At 37.2% G+C, this 27,713-nt stretch overlaps 1 long non-coding RNA gene across 1 annotated transcript; it reads right to left on the bottom strand.

Moving 5' to 3' along the window:
- Positions 1-73: 73 nt before the first annotated feature.
- On the bottom strand, positions 74-19,015 carry LOC114060609. The gene is made up of 3 exons (XR_003571923.1): positions 18,783-19,015; positions 454-542; positions 74-106 (listed from the first exon to the last, which is right to left on the bottom strand). It is a non-coding gene; the product is annotated as an uncharacterized LOC114060609 (long non-coding RNA).
- Positions 19,016-27,713: the final 8,698 nt, after the last annotated feature.

Here is a 27,713-nt window from a genome sequence, read left to right on the forward strand (position 1 = left end):
TTTCTCTCAATGGACCCCTGAGCTTTTTGGAGCCAGACCCTGAAACAACCTCAGTTTTAGAGTGGTTGCAGCTAGACTTCTTCTCTGTGATCTCTCAAAAAAAGTTCTTAAGCAGTAAAAAAAGAAAAAAAAAAAATATATATATATATAATATTGTTGAAAAGAGCCTGGAAATTAAACTCTCAAAGAAAGCTGGCTCAGGGAAAATAGGTAAGACAGGGAAGAATTACAAGTTGTTGCACTCAACTCTTTTCCTCACTGTGTGCTCAAAGGTGAGTTCTTGCTTTCAGGCATCTCAGCAATTTTTTGAGTTGCAGTGAACTGCAATATACTTTGTCCCCTGGGAAGATTCGAGTCACTGCTGAAAGCTGGCTCTCTGCTTCTCACTGCACTATTTATCTAAGCATGAGCTGTGGACTCCTAGCTCAGTATGGTGAGTCCTGCCTCTCTTACCTTTCCATCTCTGTCATTTTCTCCTCTGAGCACAGGGCTAAATAAAAGAGCAGTCCCCACCTTCCCGTGGGCTTCACGGGTCTGGATGCCTAAAAAAAAAACCTAAAACACAAGTTTAGAAAAGCCAGTAAAAGAGATGCAAATCCCATCACAAATCTTAACAAAAACATCCATTCCAGTAAGCTGCTTTATGCATACAGGTGTCAAGAACAATATTGAGCTGCAATGCACATTCCTGTCCAAACATATCCCTCAGAGCCCTTCTTTTAGGTCATGCCCAAACTGCCACCAAACACAGCTGTATACAGGGCACACCTGGGCAAGTCTTCCTGCACCACCAGGTGCCTTCTCCCAGGTCCACCAGCCTGTCTAAACACCCTCCAGCCCATCCACCCGCCTTAGAGCAGGCAGCAGCTGCTGCCAGGCAGGGCTTTCTGCTCTGAGGCACACCCACCCACGAGTGCCTTCCCATGCTGGCTGTGGGCACCCAGGAGCAGGGAGGAAGGTGCCTTTCCAGCTGCCATGCACCTCACCAGCACACAGGGCACTGTGGACCCCATAGAAGGTAACAAGGCAGCTTCAGGGTGTACCCAACCCTGTTGACTGCATCTCAGCTGACAGGAACTGTCTTGAGCTTCTGCTAAGCAGTTGCCCCCTCAAAAAAAGAGGAGCAGCTTTCTAGCTACAGGCCACTTAGAAAAGCTACAGAAAAAAACAAAAGTGGATTTTTTTTTTTAGAAATTGATTTTTAGGTTTGCTGTTTATTGGCCTGGATGGAGAATCTTTTCACGGAGTAGCTTAGAAAGAAGATCAGTGCAGATATAAAACTTCATGTCAGAGTTACAACAGCAAAATATTACCTCCTAATTTCTTTCCTAATATCACTTTTGTTATGAGGCTTTGTTGTTTCTTTTCTTCTGTTTCTCTTGTTTCAAAATCTTCAACAAATACTGGTATCTCCTTAGTCAGCCCTCACCTTCAAAGTACCTAAGTTATTTTTAGAAGTACTGAACTCTTTTTCAGATATGACCTAAATAGATCTCCAGGGCTTACATTTATAACCTCAGTAACTTTATAAAAGTCAGTGGCATTGTTTCAACAAAGTCTTCTCATCTGCATTTTTCCTCTATTTCCATCTTAAGGGAAGTATAGTATTCATCTGTTAGTGACATCTGTCATTAGGAGTCAATGGATTTAATTTTTTAAATGTCATAATGTGTGATGCAACTATTTGATGTATATGATGGTTCCTTGATCATCTTAATTTCAGCCTTTTCTGTTCTATAATCTGCTCCATACCACTGCAAATGTTTAATTTGTGAAAAAAGCTATTTCTTTTTGACTCTTCTTTCATCACTGCCTGTGGGAGACAACGTAGAATATGTGCAGTGGAAACATCAACCCTAGAGAGAGCATTTCCCCTTCAATCCTGTCAACTGCCCTCTAGTCTTCTTTTTTTTTCTCTTTGTTGTCTTCATTCTATTCCTTTCATAAGGAAGCATCTACAAATTCATCAAGTCACCTTCTCTTATTTGGCAACAGACACTTTTAGTTAAGAGACAGTAGGTTTCATTTGTCTTTTAATTTGTATTACACTTATTCAAAAGGACTTTGTGTCTTGTCAACCTGTTCTAAAATGACTATACTTAAAATATGTCTGAATTCACTCTTTATAAAAGGATTAATATTGGAGTGTTGGACCACAAGTCTTGTGTCATTGAAGGCACAATGACGGGTGATTTATGACTGGTTTTAAAAAATGTATCCCAAGATACTAAGAAGAGTTAATTCTTCAAGCATTAGGGAATAATTTAAAGGAGTAACACTGATGTAAAGAATATGCAGAGACAATGGTCATTTATAACAAGTATGCATTCACTTTATTGTCTCCAATATTCAATTGTGATAATTTTAAAATAACTTTACAAAAAATTGTAAAAAAATAAGAACAGTATTTTTAACCTGATCCTTCCTGAAAAGACAGTGTTCTGCTACATTTACTAGATTGGGCAAGAGGCAATGGCTTTAAACGGAAAGAGAGCAGACTTAGTTTAGATATTAAACAGAAATTCTTTACTCTGTGTGTGGTGAGGCACTGGAGCAGGTTGCCCAGAGATTTTGTGGATGCCTCGTCCCTGCAACTGTTCAAACCCAGATTTGATGGGGTTTTAATTAACCTGATCTAGTGGATGATGCCCCTGCCCATGGCAAGGACGTTGGAACTGGATGATCTTTAAGGTCCCTTCCAACATAAACGATTCTATGATTTTAAATACACTTCACTTTTTTTTTTTCCCCTATGAAATGGAACATTAGATTATAACTGCAAAAACCAAGTAAATATCAATAAAAAACCTGAAGCAACCTTGCTCAGGAATGTTGTACTGCTGTGCACTAATGAGCTGTTACATTAAAGTCTGCCTTCTGCTTCTCACACTACCCAGTTTTATGATCTGAATCTACAAACAGTTTTCTGTACAAGTATATGAAGACATGTATTGGTACATAATGCATGATTTCTATGGACTGTGCATCATCTGACAGATAGGCTAATAATTGGGTTTCATCAATAAAAATCTCAGCTTGTGACAATGACCAAATTGTCAACATTTAAATTTTTTCAGTGTTTTCCAGAGAACTGAATGTTTATTTTGTGGATGCACTTTGAGAAGGACCAAAAAGGAAGCCATGGAATGGAAAATTGAGCTTTAAAGGACTTCAGGCACATGTCAAGAGGAAAATGACCTATAAAAGCTATTTAGTCTTTGAATTTCTACTCTTGGCATCTTACATATTGAGTTATTTGAATTATAATATCTGTATGGTGTTTAAAATTGCTTTGCAAGAGGAAGAAAATAGTCTTCTCAGATGGTAGTACTTTATAATATGAGCTAAATGTTTATGCAGAAGAATCAAGAAGGATAATGGAGAAACAGGAACTGTGCAAATCACACTTTATTGAAAAATCGATAATTTATCCTCTAGCTAGTAATCTTCCACTGCAAATCTAGGAACTTAAGTAGGCGACAGTATTGTTTGAAAAGATTTTTGCCAGTTCTCTGCTTCCTACAGGAGCTTCTGGCAGATTTTAACTACCACCTTTGCAACTTTCCTGGATATACTGTCTGAAAAAAAGAAAGCTAAAGACGCACCATGGAGGTAATTAAAGGTGCACGAGGATTGATACTTCCCAAACCATCATCATTTTGAACAACATCTACTACTTAAACAGTAAAATGATTCAAAAGTTTGTATTAGTACTTTGTATCAAGGAAGCACCTTGAGATGTAAAATCATAATAATCTGCCTTTGCAAAGGGAAATATAACAATTCTATCTCTTGATTTTTTCAAATTCTTTGTATTTTTATACACACACATAGTAACATACAGAATAATGCACTAAGCAAGATTCCCCCCTTGAACACATAGAATTGCTATTTTCAGTTGTGATGCCTTCATTGTAAATACAGATATTTAAATTCATTAAATTTTATAAGAATAGTCATCAATTTCATAGTGAATTATTTATTTTTACCATCTTAATTTTAAGAAACCCATAAATTATTGCAAACTTTACAAGATGTTTCCCTTAATAAGCAAGGCATTTGGAACCTAGAGGGCCATTTATGCCTGTTCCTTTTTCTTTACCATCTATGAAGTCTCCATTTTTATGGACATATTGGGAAACAGCGTATAGTAACATTTTTCTCTCCATAGGTTACAGCACATGCAGAAGTTTTAGTGTATTAACATTAATAATACTGTTAAACTCATGAGTATGTTCATCTGCACATTCCACATTTTTAGTGGAAGATTTTTGATTGCAGAAAGAATAAAAACCATGTAAGTACTTTACTGAAACATGGAACTAATTTCTTCAGGTCTATGGAACTAGATGTACTCTGTCTCTTTAGCAGCCTGATTATTTGTAGTATTTTGTCATTAAAGGGAATATATTTCTGAATAGCACTTGAAATTCTGGGTTATCACTGAGGTGGAAAGGAGGATTCAGAGTTCAAAACAAAAGACAGATAAGAGCCAGAGTCTGTCTGCTGAGGAATTTTTGCTTCCTGAGTATTCAGTAAACAGTCCCTATAGAGATGAGGCTCTGCTTAGAACATGACTAGCAATTGCCTTTGATATTTGTCTTTGATTTATGATCTGTTTCTGCCCTAGAGAAACAAGGACAGATGCTGGTTCCAGGTACTTCGATTGCATCTCAGGCACCCATTGTTAAAATAGTGCCTATGTAAAGAAGAGGACTTATCTGGCAGCTTAGAAAGGACAGACAAAACTCTGAAGCAGTAGGTAACCAATAAACTTGGAAACACTCACCAGCCTCCAATCCTGGAAATAAACACCAGATGCATCCTGATTAAATGTTGGGATGACACCAAGGAGTGCACCATCCTTCCTGTGAGGTTTGTTCACCTTTCTCCTGTGCTTTTCCAATGCCCTATATTTTTTTAGATAAAAGCATAAGTATGCAGCAGCAAGCTACCCTCTGACAGGTCTCCTATCATGAACAAAGGAATGGAATCAGAAGTGCAAGGAACACGACAAAACTTTCCTGCCCCATAGTTTGGATGCAGCACTTCTGTCAACTTTCAATTTAGGAGCCAGGACTAATCAAATAAAATATACCCAGAACCCATCTAAAATACAGCTATAGTTGTAAACTTTTACAAGTGGAGATTAATAGAAGGTTATTCAATAGCTCTGATTTGAATCAGGAAAAACTCTCACATGGAGTACTTTCAGACATCTGTTTAGCACCTGTATATCACAGATCAATTTCTCAGTTGTGGCTGAAGATTTGACTAATGCTTTGAAAACGTGAGATAATGAATGAATGCGGGAAGGAGTCCATTTGGAGAGGTTTGGTGTTATTTTTGCACACTCATACATAGTTGATTCGTTTTGTACTATCAGAATTACATAGGAATTACATGAAATTCCCCTCTGTTTCCTCTGTTGCAATTTTTGTGTGCTTCTGCAAATTGCTCTGCCTACAAACAGTTATGTTCTAGCAAGAATTTTCTAATGAATGAAGCTCATGTTCAGAGCAACTACAGGAGTTGCCACAAAAAACTTTGAAAAACATCTCTAGAAATCTTACAGCACAACATCAGAGATACTCAGACAGGACTACACCAATGGAAATGAAACTTTTTTGCTTTCAAACACAGTCACATAGCTGTTCTCCAGTTCCAAAACCAATCCAATGTGTCCCCTTAGAGTGTAGTGGAGTCATCTGGGAATTACTCAGACAGTGAAACAGACAGTACAAGGAACAAAGTGTTCCTGTGTTTGTTTTGCACTTCAGAAATGCCTATAATTGACAACAGCAGTACCCAGGGAGTAGGACAGATACTGAAATATAGCTCTCTGTAGGCATTAGAAAAGTAAAGTTTGATTTTTCTTATGCTGACAAGCTATAAATTTTTGGGCAGTTTCAATTAAAAATATGGAATAATGTGCCCTTAACAGTTCATAGCAAGGCTGTAATTTGGTGAAAGAACTATGTGTAAACTGAAATATTTGAGTTAAACTTAGTCAATATTACTCTGATTCCAAAAGCAAGTAACGACTTCAACACACATTTTCATTACACACTATTTTTGTTTTGTCAGATGGATCCAGCAGAAATGTTAAACACCCTGCTGAAATTAATATGATTTTATGTAAATGTTATTTTATTTAAGCTAGTTCAGTAAATACATACTTCCCTGCCAAAAATATTATTCATCTCATAGGAGGTATTTTCCTCCAGACATGAGAGGTTGATATTCTGCTGCTGCTTCTCATTGAAGCTTCATAAATGCAAGGGACTGGATTTATTTCTCATTATGTTCTTGGGAAAACTTAACTGAAAGACAGCCAGACTTCTTATTTGACCTGGCTAGGCTTTCTTTTTCATTATTTTTGATAAATTTATTTACAGCCATTGATTAAGAGTTGCATTTTTCAGTCTGGACAATCTAATAGGTCTTTGTTAATAGAAATGTTCACTTCCATTTCCTGTCACACAAATGAAGGCAATCCATTGATGAGTTTGAGGCATTACTCATTTTAAAAGAAATTACAGCTATTCACACTAGTTAGGTCAGACTTTAGAAAACAGCTCTCCCTTGATTATAATACTTATAAATGATCCAAGAAGTTCAACAACTAGAATTTTTAAACTGATATAATTTCAATTGTATATTCAGTTTTATCTTGGAATCATATAAATGCTTAAGATTTGTAAGAAACTGTAACTGCAATAGACCTGAATCAAATACATGCATTGAAAATTTGGAAATATGGATTTTTTTTTTCTCAGAGACAACTGGTTGAATTGGTATTCCTATACTCAATGTCCAGATAACAGCAGAACAGATTTAAACTGAAATGAGAATCAATGTCACTACTTTTGGTAGTGACAATTTTCAGAAATGTCTGAAAATATCTGCAGCTCTGCCACAGTTATGAAAAACTGTGTTATTTTTTCCTTTCAGAGGGAATGATGGGACTCTTACAGCTAGTGAGCACAGCATAGGAAATGTGCAATTTTCAACGCATGAATTATAGTACTTTCTGTAAAGTCATCCTGATTTTATGCTGTGTGTCTAATTCCAGGTATGGTGGGTTGGCCCTTGCTCAGCACCAGATGCCCACCAAATCTGCTCTATCTCTGCCCTCCTCAGCTGGATGAGAGAGAAAATAGAGTGGAAGGGTCTTGGGTCAAGATAAGGGCAGGAAGAGATGACTCACCAATTACCATCATGGGCAAAGCAGACTCACCATGCAGAAATTAGTTTGATTTATTGCCAATCAAATTACAGTAGGATAAAGTAACCTTAAAACACATTCTCCCCACTTCTCCTGAAGTTAAGTGAAGGCTTAACTTCACTCCTGATTTCTTCTATCTCCTCCCCACTGGGAGTCCTTCCCATGGGCCTCAGTTCTTCATGAACTGCTTCAGTGTGGGTCCTTTCCATGTGGTGCAGTCCTCCAGGAACAAACTGCTCTAATGTGGGTGCCCTGTGGGGTCACAAGTCCTCCCATCAAGCCTGCTCCCACGTGGGTTGTCTTTATGGGTCCATAAGTGCTGCTACTACTCTACTCCAGAGTACACCTCCCATGGGGTCACAGCCTCCTTCAAATACCTGTCTGCTTCAGTGTGAGGTCCTCCAGGACTGGAAGTGGACCTCTGTTCCCCTGTGGACTTCCAGGGACTGCAGGGGGACAGCTTGCCTCACCAAGGTCTTCACTACAGACTTCAGGGGAACCTTAGCTCTGGCATTTGGAGCACCTCTTCCCCCTCCCTCTTTACTAACCTCGGTGTCTGTAGAGCTGTTTCAGGTATTTTAGTCCTCTCTCCAACTGCAGTTTTGCAGGTTTATCCCCCATCTTAAATCTGTTATCCCAGAGGCACTACAACTTTCACTGATGGGCTTTTCCTTGGCCAGCGGCAGATCCACCTTGGAGCTGACATTGGCCCTGTCAGACATGGGGGAACCTTCTGGTAGCTTCTCACAGATGCCGGCAGTCCATACTACAAAAATATGGCCGTGGAAACCAGTGTTGAACTCAGCTCTGAACCATGTACCACAAACTCTGTCTCATCAGAATAAAAACAGGCTACTGACTTCATTGCTACTAGTCTTACCCAACAGGAAAGTGTGACTCTAGATTTTTACTATTAGTATCCCCTCTCCAGCTATTTTCTGTTTACACTAATACAAAATATAATTAGCTTTGTTTTCTTCTCCCATGTATTCTCCCTTCTCTATTATAACCTCAGGCTGATATATTATGCTAATCAATTTACATGTAATTGTTTTCTTAGCCTGGAATCACCAAAGAACATGATATTAAGAGAACACTAGGATATTTCATGGTAGATGGAGCTTCACTCTGTCTTATGCATTAACAAAATGCTAAGCATCTGCTGAGCATCCAGGATAACCACAGAACTGAGGAGTATCTCAAAGAGACAGGTTGTCTTGTTTTGTATTTTTTACCTTTTGCATTATACTGCCTTTTATTTCTCTAATGCCAATTTTTTCTCATTTTGGTATTTCATTTTTTTTTTGCAAATTCATGAGCAAGTTTTTATTTTATCATGTTAGGATATTCTGTTTTGATAGTTCATTTTCCTTTATCAATTGATGTTTTCACAAACATAGTTTGACTTTTAAAGTTTTTGCTTCATTAAAAAAATAAAGCCTACAATGCCAGCTTCTTTTTCAATTGCTATTTTACCCCACTAGTGTCTGAATAAAATACTCTCATATTGAAATATTTTTCTCCTAGGTCAACCTCTCTACTTCTGAGGAATATGAGAAATTCCATACATATGAAAATTTAGGGCTTTTTCTTTTTTCTTTTTCTTCAGCCTGTTCTAGTGCCAACTCATACCGTAAGTTCTCATTAAGTGTTTTATTTTCTGTGACTTAGAAATTACTTGCCAGATTTAATGAAGCAACACTTAACAAGGTTTTTCAGTATTAGCTTAGTATGTCACCTACACATGGTAGTTGCCACAAAGAAATCCAAATCTTGTTTTGCCACATGCATATTTTCTACTATCCTCTATAGAAACCATGAATATTTTTGTAGCCATAAAAATCCCCCAGAACTTCATCATAATCCATTTTCCATTCATTCAAAGTGGAATTTGTTTTTTTTCTGACTTTAGATATCTGCAGTGTAGACTTATTTACCTGAGATGATAGTTGTCTGAGTAACTTCTATAGCTCATTGAGGAAAATTGCCAAACCCAAATTCCTCTGACCCATGTCATCTGCAATAGCATGACATCAACTTCAGATATGAAGTATCCTTATCCTTACAGTGGCTGTTCAGGGGATCCCCTTGGATCTACTGAGGATCTACTAAGGGGATCTATTTTGTGGATGTGCACACTGTGTCAACAGAATTTCTTCTTTCTCACGTCTGAAGTGTTCTACTGCTATTCCCGCTATTCTTCTTATCCAGTAGAGCCATGCAGCAGTCTGCAGAATCTCACAGGTTTGCTTTTTCTCAGTGTTGAAATTACTGTTAGTGACACACAGCACTTTTTAGTGGCATCTGCTGCTCTGTGCATGAGATAGTTCTAATCTTCTCCAAACTGCTCCCTCCTACAGAGTCCACACCACATATATATCCTCGGGTGGAAGAATGTAGTGAAGTGACATGGCCAAGATTTTGTACATTTCCTTTCTATTCTAGCCTCTAACTGCCTCTGCCTGTACTGGGAAGTAATCAAGTCCATGATAACAGTGGTAACCCACTGGAGGTTATGAAAAACAGGCCATTATATTTTTCTCATTTAAAACTAAGTGGACCTGCTACACTAATTTCCATCTTAGTTTCATTTTGAACAGAAAAGCAAGGATGGGTGAAATGTTTTAATTAGCAGGCCCACTATGCATGCTGCAGTACCAGATAACAAATGTACCTTTGTCTAATCAATATGCAGCTCTGTAGCTTTTACATGAGCAACCCAGTCTTCACCTACAATATATACTGTCATCTTGAATGAATGGTTCAAATAATTCTTCAGAGACTCTTTTTAGAGGCACAAAAGAATAGATAACAGCACAAAGCTCTGGTCTTTTCAGATGCTATAATCTTTCTTTACCTAGTGCATTCCACAAGGTCCAATTGTTGTCTTCTAAGACCATCTATCTATGAATATATTCTATAACATTGATCTGAGGAGAATATATAGCTAGTGAGTTAATTACACATTTAGATCATGTACTAATTAAAGTGACTGTGAAGGGTTGACCTACTCCTGGAATACACAGAAGGCAGCAAAGATTCTGAGATAATGAAGATCATAAAGAATTACTTCATTTGATATTTTATGATATACTTTGGTGGGAAAGGTAAAAAATCAAATGGTCTAGGAAGTCTCTAAGACTGTAATAAAGGGAAAAAAATATTAGCATTTGTATGCTTGAATAGAGACAAAACCTGAAATCAATTGATAGACTTTATGGCTTTGAATGCTAAGCATAATGAAATATATTTTGTAAAGGAGGTGGTATATATAAGTGTAGAAGAAAGAGGCAAAAGAAATGCCTTTAATGTGAGGGAAGACTGAGAATTAGTTGAAGCTTATACTGCATCTTGTATGAAGGAGGAATAAAGCTAACAGCAGATTTATAGACTTTACCCAAATAAAAGTGCAAAACAAAGATCCAAAATGAAAAGAGAAGATTCTTCTCCTGTGGAAATTGTCATGGAACTCTCCTGAAATTTAATTAGGACTGGTAATGGTTAATGCTCTATGCTATCTTGCAATTCTAAAAAATTGTTTTAGGAGTCTTTAAATTGAGAGCTTCTTCAATGTAACTAAAAAAAAATGAACTGTATTTCATGGTCACTATTTTATTTTCTAACTGAGAACATTTCTGGTTCTTATAGGGTCATAAAGCAAGACCCCATGTTCATAGGAAAACCCTTAAATACACCACTAAGATTTTTTACAAGGAAGTTAAATATATAATAGGTCTCTCAAAACCTTAACAGCCAGCAAAGTAAACAGAAACATAAATACATAATCCCATTTCAGTAAAACAAGAAAAGGGTAAAATACTTTGACTTTCATTTTGCCTTCGTCGTTGTGTATGAGCACTAATCTTTGAACAGATATGCTTCTATAAGACTTCAAAATCATCTCAGTTCTGTGAGTAGAGCATAGATAACCTAAAGGAATCCAGTCAACCCTGTACTCATCTTTAACAAAATTTAGTTTGTTCCAAGTTTGAAATGTGTGTAGATGTGCGTGTGCACATTTAAGGTGCCTTGTTGTAACCACCAGAGCTTCAGTTAAAGCATTGTATAAGCAATGTATATATAGAAAGTAAGGGACTTCATCAGTCTAGGTCCTAAACAGATCAAAATAAATCTATGAATGCACAGTTTCTAATGGGTTGCAGTTTGTGCAGTGTGTTGAAGGCCACTTGGTGTCTGCATCACAGCTATACACCCACTTCCTCAAACACACGTCACTGATACACAGACCACTGAGCCTTCAAACTTAAACTTCTCTGGGAAGACAGAGGAGAAAAAGTCTTTATTTTCAGTGCATGATTCTAGAGCAGGGATCACATTCACCTGTAGGAATAGGTGACTGTGCTCGCATTGCCTTTTTTGGATCAGGAAGCTGTGGATAATGTTTATAGTAAAACACTATTTTGCTAGTATTTGAACCACTCACAGACCTTTGTAGCCTGTGTTGACAGTTATTGTCATGTACACAAGTAAAGACAAAATAATTGGTAATTTTAATTAACTTTTTCTTGCAAGTTAGAGTACTGCTCTGAAAAATTCATATCTAGAGGGTACATCTACACGGCAGTAGAACACATGACCAGAGCAGATTTATCTGTATTCCAGCCAGCTTTACCATACCCTGCTTTGGTATCAGGTACAAATAAAATTTCAGCCATCAACAATATATGCAGCATGCTGGACAGGTTTCTACAGCAACATTCTCTGCCAGCTGCAATACAAAAACACTGGATGTAGAAGGAGAATCGTGAGCGTGAGTAGTGTGACACCTTCTGTGAGAGTGGCAGCAGGCAGTACAGCTTGACAGGTCACATTTAACAGCTGGTTTAGTAGACAGGAACCACGAGATTTTTAATAATCTCTAAACCAGTCAAAACTGCTTCTAGCACAGTCCTGGAATAATCATCAGCTTAATTTTTCATATAATGCAATCTTTTTCTTCCTTTCAGTCATTCCTGTTGCAAGCTGGTAAACCGTACCTGCAGAGGGACAGCATTTCTGATCCTGAAGGTGTATATAGTGCATGAAAATTTTTTCCATATTACCATCAAAAGCAAAAATTCTTTTAAATTTAAGCATTAGATTTCCCATCATTGTGTGGGCTATTTTGCCATTAGTTTTTGTGAAATCATTAAGACTTCAATTTATTAGAGAATAGTTAATGGAAAGCAGTAATTAGATTAATGGTAAAACTGGAGGAAGAATTTTTTTTCAAAACAGTGGTCACAAACTGCAGCATGTTTCAGCTTGTTTGGTGAGAATGTTCCTCAAACCACCATGTCACCTGCTAGAGATGAGGATTTTGAGGAATAACCTTCTTATATATTTCCTTCTACCACAGGCAATTAGCTACTCAAAGCAAAAAAGAATTTTTAATTCTCTCAAGTTTTAGAGGGTTTGTTTTCTCTCCCACAAATATAGGACAGAAACCACCATGAGAAGTCACACTTACTATGAATATCAAATCATATAACACCGTGATTTAAATAAGGAGTAATGCTCAGAAAACCTTACAAATAAAAGGGGACGCACTTGAAAAACAACTCTAAAATAATTAAATGTATAGGTTTATTTTCTATTTAATCTGATTTCAGGCAACATCTGTAGGTATTGGCTTAAGGTAGTTAATGTCAAGAACTTATAGTCTTGATAAAATTGATTTGCTCATTACCTGGAAGGTATTATTCTCATTATTTTTAAATTATATATCCCACCTGTTCAACAATTATTTTAAATGCTTCTGTGTTTTTCTTTTATCTGACACATTTTATATGCCTCTCAGTGAATTTATCGATCCTTCTGAAAAATTTATTTGCAAAAAGTTGTTATTAACAAGTTTAACCACACAAATCCATCTCAGTTCTAGAATTAGTTGACAAGATTCAGAGCCCTACAGCTGCTGGACAGAGCTCTGACTCAGAGAGACCTTGATGGAAATGGGCCTCATGAACTTCCTTGTGAAGTTCAACGAGAGCACATTGCACCTGGTATGTATGTGATGAGGGGACCCCAGCCAGAGGCCAAGCATCTACACAGCTGCTTGCTCACCTCCCCCTTCCTATCCCACAACAGCACAGGAGAGAAAGTAGGAAGACTGGAAGTTGGAAAACTCATGGGTCTAGATAGACAGTTTAATAGGGGTAGGAAAATGACAAGCAAGCAAAGCAATAAAAATCTCTCAGTACCACCATTTGGCAGACTGATACCCAGCCAGTCTTCAAACAATAGCTGCTTTGGTGGGGTGGGGAGGAATCTTCTTCCTCTAACCCAGTTTTTATTGCTGAGCATGACATTATATGGTATAGAATATCTCCTTGGACAATTCAGGTCCACTCTCCTGGCTCTGTCCCTTCCCAACCTCCCACTGCTTTTCTCCCCATTCCTTCAATAGAAACTGGTTATTGTGACTGTCTAAGCTCTGATGAGCCCATAATGTCATTAAAATCAGCCTCCAAATTATCAAGAGTTTTTCTGTAAGATGAATACATAATTTCTAGAGATAAGTTAATTTTATTTGCCCAGTAAGATAAAATCAGAGTATGTGAGTAGGTATTTAATGTTTTATTTAAAGCAGTTTCTACCTGTTCCTAAATTTCAGCTTTAATATTCTATTTGATGCTGTAGAACTCTCGATTAGTGTATTTATGTATTTGAAGCCTGTGTTACACTCCAAAGTTATCAATCATTTGTTGCAACAGACTGCTCCTTTTTATCAGTTTGCTATATTATTAGATTGTAGATGCAATCACACCTAACGCTGCTGTTGATGTGTATTTGATCTGCCTTCCTCCCTCATAGATCTGACAGTTTCATGGGCATTGACAAAAAGCAACACACGGGGGTAAAATTAAATTTTGATCTGTTGGAAAATCTACACTGGCAAGCATTGACACTCCTGGCAGTATCTGACATTCTCATGCTGGTAAAAGTAACAGCTGCTTATCAATGATGTATTAGAGATGGGCACAAACCCACTGGTGTACACATTCACGTAAGAAATTCCCTGGTAAAGTGATCCCTTGCCTCCTACTACGTATATGTCCTATATCTGTACCTCGTTTTCAGACTCAAGGCCATAGAGGTAAACGTCCAGAGTCACTTGCAGCCATACATTCAGTAGAGACACAACTGTGTCGGAGCTGTCCTGGTTTTCTGAATCTTGTGGGTCCTCTGGCGCTCTCAAACCTAGAGCTTAGGTGCCACCCAGCAGGTTGGCAGTGGCTTGAGGGATCAAGAAGCTGGGCTCAGCTGAAGCGATGGTATTGTCTGTATCATTTTGATATCCCTGTGTTATTTGGTTTATGACTCTTACTGATTCTGTTAAAGAGCTGGATTTCATATAAGTCAATCCTCTTTATGGTATTGCGACCTGGATGATGAGGAATGAAAAGTCTTCTACGGAACTAAAACTTCCATAAGCAAATACTGCCAAACACAGATCAAACTGCTTTCATAGAAAGGGGAGTTTGAAATTCAAGACTGTGTCTGCTAAATGCTTACTAATCCAATTGTTGGTTAAAAACCTCTTGGAAATTAAGACTCTGGCCAGATACATGAAAAGGATATATTTGCTATTTCCCACTAGTCAAATTTAAAGAAATGCTAATTTATTTGGGGTACGTGTAGTCAGAGTAATTCTGTTTTGCTTAAAGAATAGGTGACAAGCTAACATCTCATCCTTTCTTTATTAATGCCAAGATATGGAAATTCAACAGATGGTTACTGTGGTTAGGGTACTGTACACAAACATATGCGAGGCAAATAAAGGAAAGATGTACCATGTTTTGAAGGGATGTCTGCATGGAGGGACATAGAGAACCTGCCAGGGCATGAGGCTATGGGGGAATGAACACTGCACAGTGTTCAAGGTGTACACTGGCACAGTCAGATATCTTTCAGGAAGGGTACCCCAGCCTGCCTCCAGGGATGCAGGGAAGGGGAAGTGAAAGACCGGGTCTTCCACTTGGGTTTCCAGATAGATCACAGAAATGCATTCAAACATCAGCCCTACTTTACCTAAAATATTTTGCTGCTCTTGCCCTAAACTGAATACTTAGTGTTATTTTCAATGTATAAAGCATAAAAAGAGTGAAAGACTCCATAAAATAAGTAAAGTACTAGATAAGTTAAATGGCTTATACATGTCAGTGTTATACTCATCAGTTTTACTGGCCCTCGATCTTACCTTGCAAACTTGAAGAGAATAAATTACATTATGCAGAACTATAAATCACGCTGTAGCACAATTAATTATTTCTCTGACCATCTCCTTCAGGTGCAACTGGAGAAGCTTCTGGCTGTAAGATTTTGAGATTCATTTGATTTCTGTGGTGTCTTGTTTAGACTGCAGCAGTAATCCAGCAGGACTCTAGGCATTGTCCAAACAGAAGTCTATACTGTAGGACACTTTAGTCATAATATATTGTTTTAAAATATTTCTGTTACCAATAATTTTGCAGTTACCCAGACTGTTAGGTTCCATTTGTTTCTTGAGCATGCATCTTTGCTCAGTGTTTGATGCACTTCCACAGACTACAAGCAACATTCTCAGTGCCACTGTCACTGTAGAGATGTACCTCTCTCCAGAATACCTCTCTTTCTCTGATCCAAAATCAGAGGACATCTTCTTGAAGAACTCTCCTGAAAGAGTTCTAACTTACCAGAGATACAGAGGTGTAAAAGAGAGAGCTTGCTAGGGAATAAAGATTTCCAGTGTTTACTTGTGAATTCCAAGTTAGAAAATACCCTTAAAATTTGCAGAACTTTGTTTATATTTGTTAATGACTCTGTCTGTGTGTTTGTCTATGAGAAAGTGTATTTGTGTGTGTGTGTGTTTGTGTGAGTGATCGAGAGAGAGAAAGTATTGAGTCAACCCACAAGGATTAACGCAGTGCAAGGAACCATTTGCGACCAGGAAAAAAGGTTACTGGTGAGAAATGCTCTGCTGCAGATTTCAGATATGCCATAGATTCAGAAAGGTCACTGCCAAGAGCAGTTTCCTCTGTTGCATACACACAGTAAATGTGTGAAATCGCCCTGAGAGCAAGGCTGATAAGACTTAGTACAAACTTGTTTGATCAGCAGTGGTTTTCACCTGTAGTAAAGATGTTAGTCATAGATTTTTGCAAGCAAAACTGTATTTTTAAAACAGAAAATATGAGATCTTTGAAATGGGAATAAGACCCATGGAGGAGAGTTGTTTAAGGAAATGGCTCTGTTGGCTGACACAGGGAAAAATCATACCATAAGAGCTGAAGCTGAGCATTTCTGCTTTCTCAGGGAATGGTAATGACTAAGCTTTGAACTTCTTCAGGCAAAGCTTTATCCTTAATCTTTCTTATGCCGTATGTCCTATTTATTAAAGATGATAATGTAGCTGTTTAAGATCAGTTACATGTTAGCAGGATCACAGGGGAGCTGATCTTAAACAGCTACATTATCATCTTTAATAAATAGGACATACAACATAAGACAAAACTGTTACAGCTTAATCACCATTTTAAATTTCCTTTAACGCAAGGTTCACTGCACTTTTCTTAGTTTGTCTGGTGGGTCAAAAAATATTCCTGTGATTTTGAGCACCAAATCTGTATTTCAACCAGGGAAAACTGCACTTGTAAGTGAAAACATTGCAGGATTTTCTAGGTGAATGAGAAATAGATGTTGTGACATGCTGTGTCAAATCCCTGTACCATCCAAAAGACTGATCCTTTGTACACCATCACAGTTTTGCTCTCAGTACGTACATTTACATTCTTTTTTTTCGGGTTTGGTTTTGGATTTTTTTTAATCAGTAATACTGCTTCAAAGTCATGAGATTGCCAGGTAGTCCTTTCATTTTTTTCTAGGGATTTCTTGTTATTCTTTTCCATGTAACCTAGTTACAGTTACCTAAGGAAAATAACTTAGCTCCCTAAAGGTCACAGAGATTCAGCTGTGACCCCACCACACCCTACCCCACACCACCCTCCCTCTCATCCCCTTCATGTTTTCAGCAAATGAAGTGTGTGGGTTTTCTGTTATGTGTTCTGGGTATTCCCATGCAAGGAACTTAATGCATCATACTGTACCTCAAGTCTTTAGAGAAGGTCAAATTACCTGATAAGCAGGAAGCTGATATAGTGACTTAATAAATGCTATTTTCCTACCACTGTGATCATTTCTCTTTACCACATGTCTAAGTGATTCTATCTATTTTCTGACTAGCTGTTCTGTGACTCCCAAAGCTACTCCAGAAGCTTTCCAAGTAGTGGGTTAGTACATAGTTTGTTTCTCACACAGCAGATCTTCTTGGTCTTGTTTTAAGCATTAACAGTTTCACTTTATCAAAGTAACAGCAAAGGACCACTCTTACTGGAATAAGGATGCTTGCACAGCTACTTTGACCAGTGAATGCTGGAGATATGTCCAAAGCTCCTGGGAATCACATACTTAAACCCCAATTTGAGTTTGACACCTTACAGGTACAAAGAAAGCTTTCATTTCTTATTCTCTGAGTCACCATCTAGCCCTCAGGTTCTGAAATTTCCAGCTTCTTAAAATGTGTTCTGCATCTCTTCTATGTTACTTTTCAGAGAGTAATATGTTGTGATTACATAAACCAGAGCTAGGTTAAGATCACAAAGAGAAATTGCACGTAGGAGTGTAGTTCTTGTTAACCGCATTGTGTATATATCTCTCTACGCAACACTCAACAATTTAGACAAGCATTTTAACAAACAAGTCTCATGCATTAGATTGTATTCAATCATATATTCAAAGGCAAGTGTAATTCTGCCATGATGATTTTGAACAATGAATGCTTTTAAGCACTCAAACACACATTAACAGTATTTTGGTTTTATTCACTTTACACCTGCTTATGGGAAATATGCTGTCATATTTCACAGAAGCTGTTCTACTAATGTATATTTAATGAAAGTTTACTGCACGCAGCAGTTTCTGAAGCTTTGAATTTTAATTCATAATATTTCTGTTAAGTCTTCGAAATAATTTTATACTATTGCGGAAGGCCTTGACTTGCAGACTTGCTCTTGAGAGGAAGTATGGGGAAACCTTAGATGCTGGTACAAACCTACTAGGGGGAATCAAATCTTAGATTTCTTTCTTCTACAGGGCTTTTGAAAGTAGTGTATGACAACACATCAGGCAGTGTCTAGTTTTAAAGGCATCCGAGAAAGGATTTTGCACAACCTTTTTTGAGGAGCAACCTACAGACTAGATACAGAGCTTTCTTCTAGAAACAGCAGTTGGAATTTTAGTTCCTTACAATCTGCAATATACATCACCTATAGCAGAGCTTTGCTTTCTTATAATTTACATCTGAAATTTAAGACTTTGAATAAAGGTACGAAACAAAAATATCCAATTTTCACTAAAAATGACATTACAAGTTTTAACAGAGAAAGCACATGTGAATAGACAGGTGCAGAAGGATTAATAGCAAAATATCTTCCTATGACCCGCAACTCACCCACACTTGACAAAAATCAGACCTAATATGGAGGAAAATAGAGAAATACTTATGTGCACTTACAGAAGACTGACATGTCCTTATCAGGTTACCATGTGGAGCCAGGATGCTTAATGGCATTACGAGGCACCCAATTCTGCCCTTGCTGTAGTAAAACAAGCAGAGGTGGAGAGAAGAGAAAGAGTAAGTCCACATCGTGGCACCAGGCAGAGTCACAGATAGTGTCAGCCATTTCTAGTGAGTTATAGCAACCTCAGTGTGGGGTTCTTCATATAAAGAAAGTCCCAATACTAGTAAAGGTGGTGCCTACAAAAGAAATAGTAATACAGAGATTGGGGACTAGACACTTATGCATATATGTTGCTGATCTGCATTAGTAGCCAATGGTCTTGCGCCCTGATTTTCAGCATAAAAGTGGTGCAGAAGAGTGTTATTATTCTGAGGAAAGCCTAGAATTAAATAATGGTTTATGAGATTTGTTTTGGCACATTTTGTGACTCTGATGGGATTTGACATTCCTATTAGAGAACAGCACCCTTAGTGAGCTGGTTTATGATCTCATAATTATTTTTTCAAGCAAGCTAAGGTAAAAAATAAGTGGGTAGGTATCTGCAGCTGAAAGCAGTCACTTTTTATTTCAATAAAACTTTTTACTGTGTGCTTAGTTAACTTAAGCATTTGCAATTCTTTCACGGTCCTCTGAGAGCCTGATTGATTGTGACGTGGCTCCTGGATCAATAGTGCTGCATACCAAACAGTTGCCAGTGTGAGTTGTATAATTGCTTTATAGAAAGCAATATATCACTTTTCCCTGTCATGCAGGTATGCTAATTCAGCTGTTTTTCAGGATACAAAGCATTTCCTCCAAGAGTGATATCTGTGTGTGTGTAAAGTGCTTTCATGAGCATATTTTTTATGAATACCTGAGTAATTACTGGACAAAGTCCATTCAGTACTAAGATAGAAAGCACAAGTAGTGTATTTTGATTCAGTTGCTAGCTGATTTAAGAATTTCTCCAGATTCAGGACACAAGATTGCATCTTTGCTTGCACTTCAGCTGCAGAATATTTATTTCAGCTACTGTTAATCAAATTACTTACCATTGCTTGAAGAAGCAGTTTTTCAGAGCCACCCCTTTTGGTTTCCTGTTTCATATAAGAGGAGGTTTTGTCTTTCTACCTCATGATACACTATGCTTTTAAAAACTTCAGTAAATAATAGTATTTTGCTCTCAGAACAAAGAAAGAAAAGGCTGAAGTTTTCCTTATTACCTGTGGGAATCCATTAGTCTTTTAGAAGCTTTATGAGGCATTGTAAGAATAGAGCAGTGAAAAAGTCTGCAGTCATCTTCTTCACAGAGTTATTTATATATTATGCTTTATTTCCATTTTTTTCAAGGCTTTATCTTTCATATCCATCTGAACTGTCTCATAATCAAACTGAGAAGGAGCAAATTTATGTAAATATGACTGAGATTTGATCTGTATTGCTGAGGGCGGAATGTAGCCCCTGTTAATTCTAGAGAAAACATGATGCTTTATTAAAGCTCAACATCACAGGCAATTTAAAAAAATGTTTACTGTGTACCAGCTTTTCAATGGGATTTCACTGTATACAACAGTGTAAAACTGAACAAGGCAGATGCACTGAAACAGTAACAGTTCTCTTTCAGTTTTTAATTGCATTAAAATGCAAGGTTGTTATGTTACTGGTATTTTCAAAACATTTCTCTTTTGGGCCACTTGTATTCTGAAACAAAAATCTGAAGCACATTTTTAAATAAAAGATATATGGCTATGGCAGTCTTATTTTTTGTACAAATCCTTTTGCTGTGGTAAAGCAAAAAATTAGGAGTACTAGTTTCAAATTATGATGGACTAAAGCTTCTCTTTTGCAATGACGCCTACGTATTACATTTATGTGTGTTCAAGACAAAAATCTTTATTTGGCTTATTCAGAAGTATTACAGAACCAAGTTATCACCTTTTTTTCTTGCAGGATATAATGTCAGATAAAAGGTTCTGGTTGTCTAATGGCTAATAAGCTTTGAAATTAGATACTAAGACATCCTACAGAGCACTGAAATATAAAATTTTTTTATGAAAGTATTACTGTTAGCATAAATCAAATTCTAAGTTTAGAGACACAGTAATGTCGTGGTTTTGCCCCCTCAGCCCATCCCTGGGGCTGATGATGGTTTTGTCCAGGTAATTTCCGGACAAAAAGACCAATCAAAAGTCCAGAAACGCCTTTGCTAATTACATCTTCAAGAAAACGGAAGAGAAGGTTGTTGGCGCAGTTGGAATTAGAGTAGCAGCCATGTAGGGGAGAGGAGTACCAGGCCCGAACAGGGCCAGACTCCCTCCTCCCCCGGCTTGGGCCGGGGGGGGGAGCAGGTGCAGCACTGAAGTCCTCCCTTCTCTCTTGTAAGAGAGTGAAGAGAAAAAAAAAAGGTTTAAAAGACGGACTGCTTGGACAGAAGCCGCTGTGGAAGAATTCCAGCCGAAAGATAACGGAGTTTCCAAGGTCGAAGCTGGCAGCTGAAACTGCAGCAAGAAAAGTAAAATGCGAAAGGGGGGAGGCTTGTTTTCCCCCTGCCTTTCTGCTCTCTCTCCTTAGCAGGGAAAAGACTGAAAATAAATCCCTACCACTTGTAAAAGTTTGTTAGAATAAGGAGACCTCCCACGCAACTGATAAAGAAGTCTGTGGATGTACCAAAGAGAACCGAGACTTCATGAAAAGGACTGAAGTGAGGCAGAGCCCTAGTGGAGATTTATAACCCTGAGGGAAACCTGTGTTGGAGCAGTGACAACTCAGGTGAGATACTGAGATCCGTGCGTGTGTGGATCTATACTGCTGTTGAAGATTTTGTAACTCTGAGAAATCTCATGCTGGAGCGAGATGGCCCATGTGAGATGCTGGAATCCGTGTGTGTGTGGGATCCGTGCTAAACCCATGCCGAGAAGTCTATCAAGGACTGTTCTCCCATGGAGAGGGACCTCCATAGGGAAACAGGGGTGGACTCTTAAACCATTAGCCCCTGTAACCCTGTGGAAGAAGATCCATAGTAAGCAAGTGTCCCCTTGCAAGCCTATGGAAGAAAAAACCCTTCGGGACCTGAGTAATCTCCATCCTTCAGTCTTAGTCCAGGAGGGGGGGGTAAGCCCAGCCCTGGAAGCCAACACAAAACAAGAGGAAGAGAGAAGAAGTTCCAACTGCAATAAAAGTGTGCTGCTGCTAAGAATCTGCTACTAGAAAGAGAAAACTGGAACTCCAAAAATACAGAATGAGACTACTTCTTCTCCTTGGACTGGTATAAAAGGGAAGAAGTATTTCTGTATATATTGCACTTCAACTTGAGTAAAAATTGTTATAGATATAATTCTTTAGTTTTTAACTTATTAGTAGTATTAGTAGTTTTTATTTTACTAGTAATAAATATTTATACTGTTCTCCCAAGTCCTGTCTCTCTTTTGTCTGCAAATACCTTCTCTCAACTAGTAGTAATTGTGTGGGGGGTGGAAGGCAAAACTGACCCAGAGCAAAACCACGACAAGTAATAAAAATATTTTTAGAGTGCCCACATACAACAATAAAATTAGCACATTAAAATATGTTTGGTTACAACAACAGTAAATTTAAATTGTGCCTGTTGCAGCAGTAGCAACAGCAGCAACAGATGCTTTCAACAAGAGGAGAAGCAAATACTCTCAGTTAACGTTCAAACAATGAATAAAAGATCAAGCTGATTCTCTGAAATATACAAAAAGATTAAGTACCTACATAAACACTTGTAAGGTTCAACTCAATTATAATTTCTTTTAAAATCAGGGGGAGGTTTTGTGCTTGTATTGCTAGCTGTATTTAATAGTCATGCAAACTAACTTGAAAATTAGATTAGTTAGAAAAACTCTATTCCAATAACTGCGTCAAAGAGGTGCCACACAAAATGAACAAATGTAAACCCAATAATTTAATGAGGTTTAATTTAATAAGACTTACAGGAGCATCTGTATCTTTTAATATCTCTATCTTTAGTTTCTATTGTTTAAACCATACAAAAAGGGAATGCCTAAAATCAGAATATTTGGCAATATCAGCTTGGTAATAAACAAAACTTGGTTCTGTGTTTTTATTTCTTTAAATGACCTGACCCCTCAAAGAGTACAGCAGCCTTTCACAAGTTCAGGTCAATGGAGGCAAAGCTAAATTTAAGTCCTTGGACTTTGATCATGAAATGTTACTGAATTCTTCCTTTTTTTACTCTTTAGCAAAAAATTCACTTTCGGAACACTTTATTTTATGACCGTATCTATCTTTCTAGCTCTCATAAGGGGAAAAAATGAAGTATCTTCCCACCTTTGGTTGATGTTAGATTTAAGAATATTGCTGTCGGCCCATCTAGTTGTGGAATACAAAGAAAATAAATTAATTATTAAGTTCAGGAGTTTTCCAAACAAACACAACAATGGAACATGAGCGTATGAAAATACATATTAAAGCAGAAAGCACTTCGACCTGCTGCATCCTACATTCCATCAACCCAATTGAAAATGCCTATACCTGCTCTTGAAGATTTAGTTTTAAAACACTCAGGACTTACTAGAGCATAAGAAAGTTAATAATATTAATAGTAAATTATTATTAATAATAATAATAATTTCCTTGGCATTAGGCAGACTGAGCACAGGTTTGCCTCTGTGCTGTGCAACTTCTATATAGGTCTCACTACAGATCAAAACTGAATGTTGAAGTGTCAAGTGCTAAATTATGTCTTTTTCTGCATGGGTACAGAAGTAAAAAAGCACAGGAGTGCTCTCCATGTAGCACCTATCCAAAACAGGTGACTGTAGTCTCTATAATAAAAAGTCAACATAATTTCAAATTTAAATATACTCCTCCAAAGGGTAGGGAGTAACCACAGTTCCCTCTAATAGTTTAGCTTTAAAATGTTACAGCTTCCTGTAGCACTGGCAGTTGCTGAGAAGTGGTGTAGCAGTTGTTACCCTAAGTTAGATGGCAATGTCTGTCATCTAGCAGCTAAATGAGAGATGAGGGATTTCAATTCTTACTGCTCTACGCCCTGGCCCTCATGAGTCTCACAACAGTTCTATTTGCCTGTGAAAGGAGAGATGCAGGCAGATAATGAGAAGGATAAGTGTTCATTTCCCACCTTAAGGTCTAGAGTTTTCAGCTTTCATGATACGAATCTACATGGATGGGTTAATATAAGTTTAAGGTAAACTCGGTTCCTAATAGCTAATACTTCAGTGCTCCCAAAGCTTGTTTAAAGAGCTAAGCATTTCTTCCCTACAGTTCATTACAGTGCCTGAGCAGTCAGCAGAAACAATTTCTCACTCATTTATAGAAGGGGATGTTACTGAGATTACTTTTATTTAACCTTCAGTAGTTCTTTGGTTGTGCTTTTCAGTTGCAAAGATAGACTGCAAGGGAGAAGGAACAGAACACCAGAAAATTTTCAGTAGACCTCTAATTTGGCAAATCAATGATCAGGGTGTATTTTAAGATGTGTGGTTTTAAGTATTCAGGACTGCAAATATGTACCTATGATTTATGGCTCTAACAAGGCATACATCTGAAATAAGGGAAAATATTATCCTGGGAAAAAAGTGAAATAGTTTGTGACAGGACCTAAATTCAGCCGAAGCCTTGAGAGGAATCTATCTGCTATTTTTCTTAAGGAGAACATGTCAAAAGGAACATGATAGAAAAACCTGCTAAGCACAGTAAGTTTCTGATCAATTGGCAGATCAAAATAAAATGCTTTGTGAACACATACATCCCTCATAGCCAGTGAGACCTTGCAGGTTGTTCCAAAGTTAATCTCAGTCCAGCAACTTCCAGTGGCATTTGGTGTTGCAGGAAATAACACTGCCCCAGGGTGCACATGGGACATCTGTCTTCATCAGCTTGGAATCCTGAGTGTGCACCCAGTTACAGTTTCTTTTCCGTATCCCCTTCTCATTCCTTCCTACCCAACAGCCTAAATGTTCACACATACACACTCTAATATACACTTTCCCATGGATAATTCATCTACCTGTGGAGGAATTGTGATATATATATATAAACCCAATAATAGTGATTGCTTCTTCTGGAGAGAAGATTCCTAATAATTCCTCCTGATCATTACTCATATGATTGGTTAGCCAAATAAAGACATGCTCAGGCATAGCATTAAATTTAAATTTCCTTTAATTCAGTAATTTCATAGCTCAGTAATGATCCCACTGAGTTAAATTAAGCCAACAGCTCTGTTTTATTTAATCCTCACAAGCTTTTACTTGTGTGTGCCAACGAGATGTTTCTTTTCAGAAAGCTTAATGAATATTGCACAGTGATTATGTATAGACAGGATACGATAGAGCAAAATTCTATTTTAATGAAGTGATAATTATTGTTTCAGAAGTTTCTGAAGGCAATAAATAGTATCAAGCATGCACAGCTGATAACAATTTTTTTTTAATATTTGCTTGTTGCCCTAATTTATGAGTTCACCGAGGGGAGGAGTGACTTTAAAGCTACTATTATAGAACAGCCCTAAATGCTTCAAAGAAGATAGTCTTCAAGACTTAAAAGAGTCAGTTAACTTTTATTACATATTTCTAATATATGTTTATGTAATTTTAGGTTCTGCATGAATAACAAAGCTTTGGCTGGATCTGAGAATGTGATTTTCTGTTCGTTTTTTAAATTCCCATGCAGTGCTCTACAAGCAATTTTTTTGATACTTCTAATAAATATTGAGATATTAAAGTCTGTGGTAAATCAAATTCTTTCAGTTCATTTATGTATAATAATTACTTTTAGCTTCAGTTTATACTGGTAGCCTCTGACAAAGAATAGATGGTAGAGACTTTCACATTTAGAGATTTCACTTGCAGCTATATAGAATACTGAAGCCTAGAGTCTGGACTAGGAGTCTAAAGTAAAATTTAAATGATACTCAGATCTGTTTTAAAAATATACTTCATTATCTCTAATCTGGGTATCCACAGCTTCTTACCTGATATAATAAGTAATGGTGAGAAAAAAGCACTCATTTAATTAAAAACCTAGTTTGAAGCTAGCCTAAAATAAATTAAGGTTTTTTTCTTTTGCTATCAGTAAGAACATTAATTCCAATTAACTTTAGAGAGTAAACTCAACACAATAGCAAGTTATGAATAAATTATGAGGTCTGATCCTGCATGTCTTGTTCTTGTAAAGTTGTTAGGATTAGTCGTGTCCTAAGAAATTGAGGGAGAGGGCTTCTTTACATATGAGAGAAAAAAATCAAACCCTATTTCTTGGAGCAGAAGTGCATCATATTTTTTTTTTTAGGAAAGTCAGATTTTCAAGTTCCCATAAAACAAGCTGTTTCTGGCTTCACATCCAGAACACAAGAAAGCCAAAGATCAAAGATGGACCCATTTGCTTTCTTCCTAAACCAGATATTTGTAGAAGTGGTAAGAGGAAGAAACATTTCAGAAGTGCATTTGTTTCTCACTAGGAAAAAGACAAAACCTTTGGAAAAGTTTCCAAAAAAAAGAAAAGAAAAGAAAGGGAAAGAAAGCAGTCTGGAACAAAGTTAATTTCTCTTATTGATAATAGCTTTTGGAAATATTTGAGTAGTCAGTTGAAAAGGAAATGGGAGAAAGGATGAAAGAGGGGTTAAGTTATATTTGTCTGGTCTAAAATATCATTTCTAGCCAGAACAAGACAGGGTATGTAAAGATAGAAAGTGTTAATATTAGAGTTGAGAATCCTAACCACTGAAAACTTGATGAGAATGAATTTTCACAAAAGGAAAAAAAGATAATTGTTTTGTCTGAAATTTTACAAAAATAATAATAAAAAAATGTTTTAGCACCTTTGGTCATATAGAAATGGCCTTGATTCCATGTTACTTCTTGTGGTTTTTTACATGAGAGCTCTCATACAGTTTTCAAGGAGTCTAAAAAAGTCTAGCTTAAAAAAATAATGTTATTGTTAATAATAGAAAAGATCAGATTTAGAGCAGATATAATAACCTGGGCTTAACCAGAACTTTCTCAGCATCTGCAAAGAGCTTAAAAATATTTTCATTCCAAGTATTTGCCATTGGGTCTAAAGCATTTTAAGCCACTTCAGTCTCTTCAGTCACATGTGAGAACAAAGGCTGAGAATGTTCTTTTTCACAGACACAGGACAGGTCTACATATTCAGAGATGTTTGGATACAGCTTCACTGTCTTTTTCAGAGGTGAAGGAAGCTTCAGATCTAAACCAAGTTACCATGGACTACTATTAGTCAGATGCTCAATCACTGGAAGTTTAGCCAAGTCAAAACAGAATTTTTAAGGTAAACAATTGTTTTGAGATGACCAGTCAAGGATTTCATCTTAGGAGGCACAATGATAGAACTACACATTCTGAAAATTATGGTATCCTAATAAACACTACAGTTTTCAAAACCACTATAATTATTTAAAATAAAACAATGCAGCTTTTTACTTCCTAAAGAGATGGGACCAGAAAGCAACAACAGTAGTCTAGCCTAGATAAACAAGTTAATATGTTTTGTACTTTGGATCTGGTTCATACATGGTCCATGCCTACACTAACATCAAGCCACATCCTGAAGGCTAGCTATTCTACTTCTGCTATGTTTGTAACTCTTTAATTCTTAAGTAAATGCTGATGTAGCCCTGAGGAACTGCTACACAGTTTAAGAACAGTTTATATGCTTTCATGTTCACTGACTTTTAACAATTTAGGTTTTCTCATCTTAAAAAGAAAAGTATGCAAATAACTGTCATTGTTGTTACTGTTGCTGGTAAATCCCTTTTTCATGGAGACAGCTGCATGAACAGGAAATGTGGAAGTTGGTTGCCTCCTTGGTTTCCTCCCTGCGAGGGCTATTTCCCCCACTTCATTCCCATTGCCATCTCTAATTATTTTATGTGCAAGCAAGCTATTCATTTCCAACAGCAAACTGTGAATTAGTAAAAA

The sequence above is a fragment of the Empidonax traillii genome, unplaced genomic scaffold (genome assembly GCF_003031625.1).
Source record: "Empidonax traillii isolate 1590-97213 ecotype Southwest subspecies unplaced genomic scaffold, ASM303162v1 scaffold281:size1424471, whole genome shotgun sequence".
Taxonomy (NCBI): Eukaryota; Metazoa; Chordata; class Aves; order Passeriformes; family Tyrannidae; genus Empidonax; species Empidonax traillii.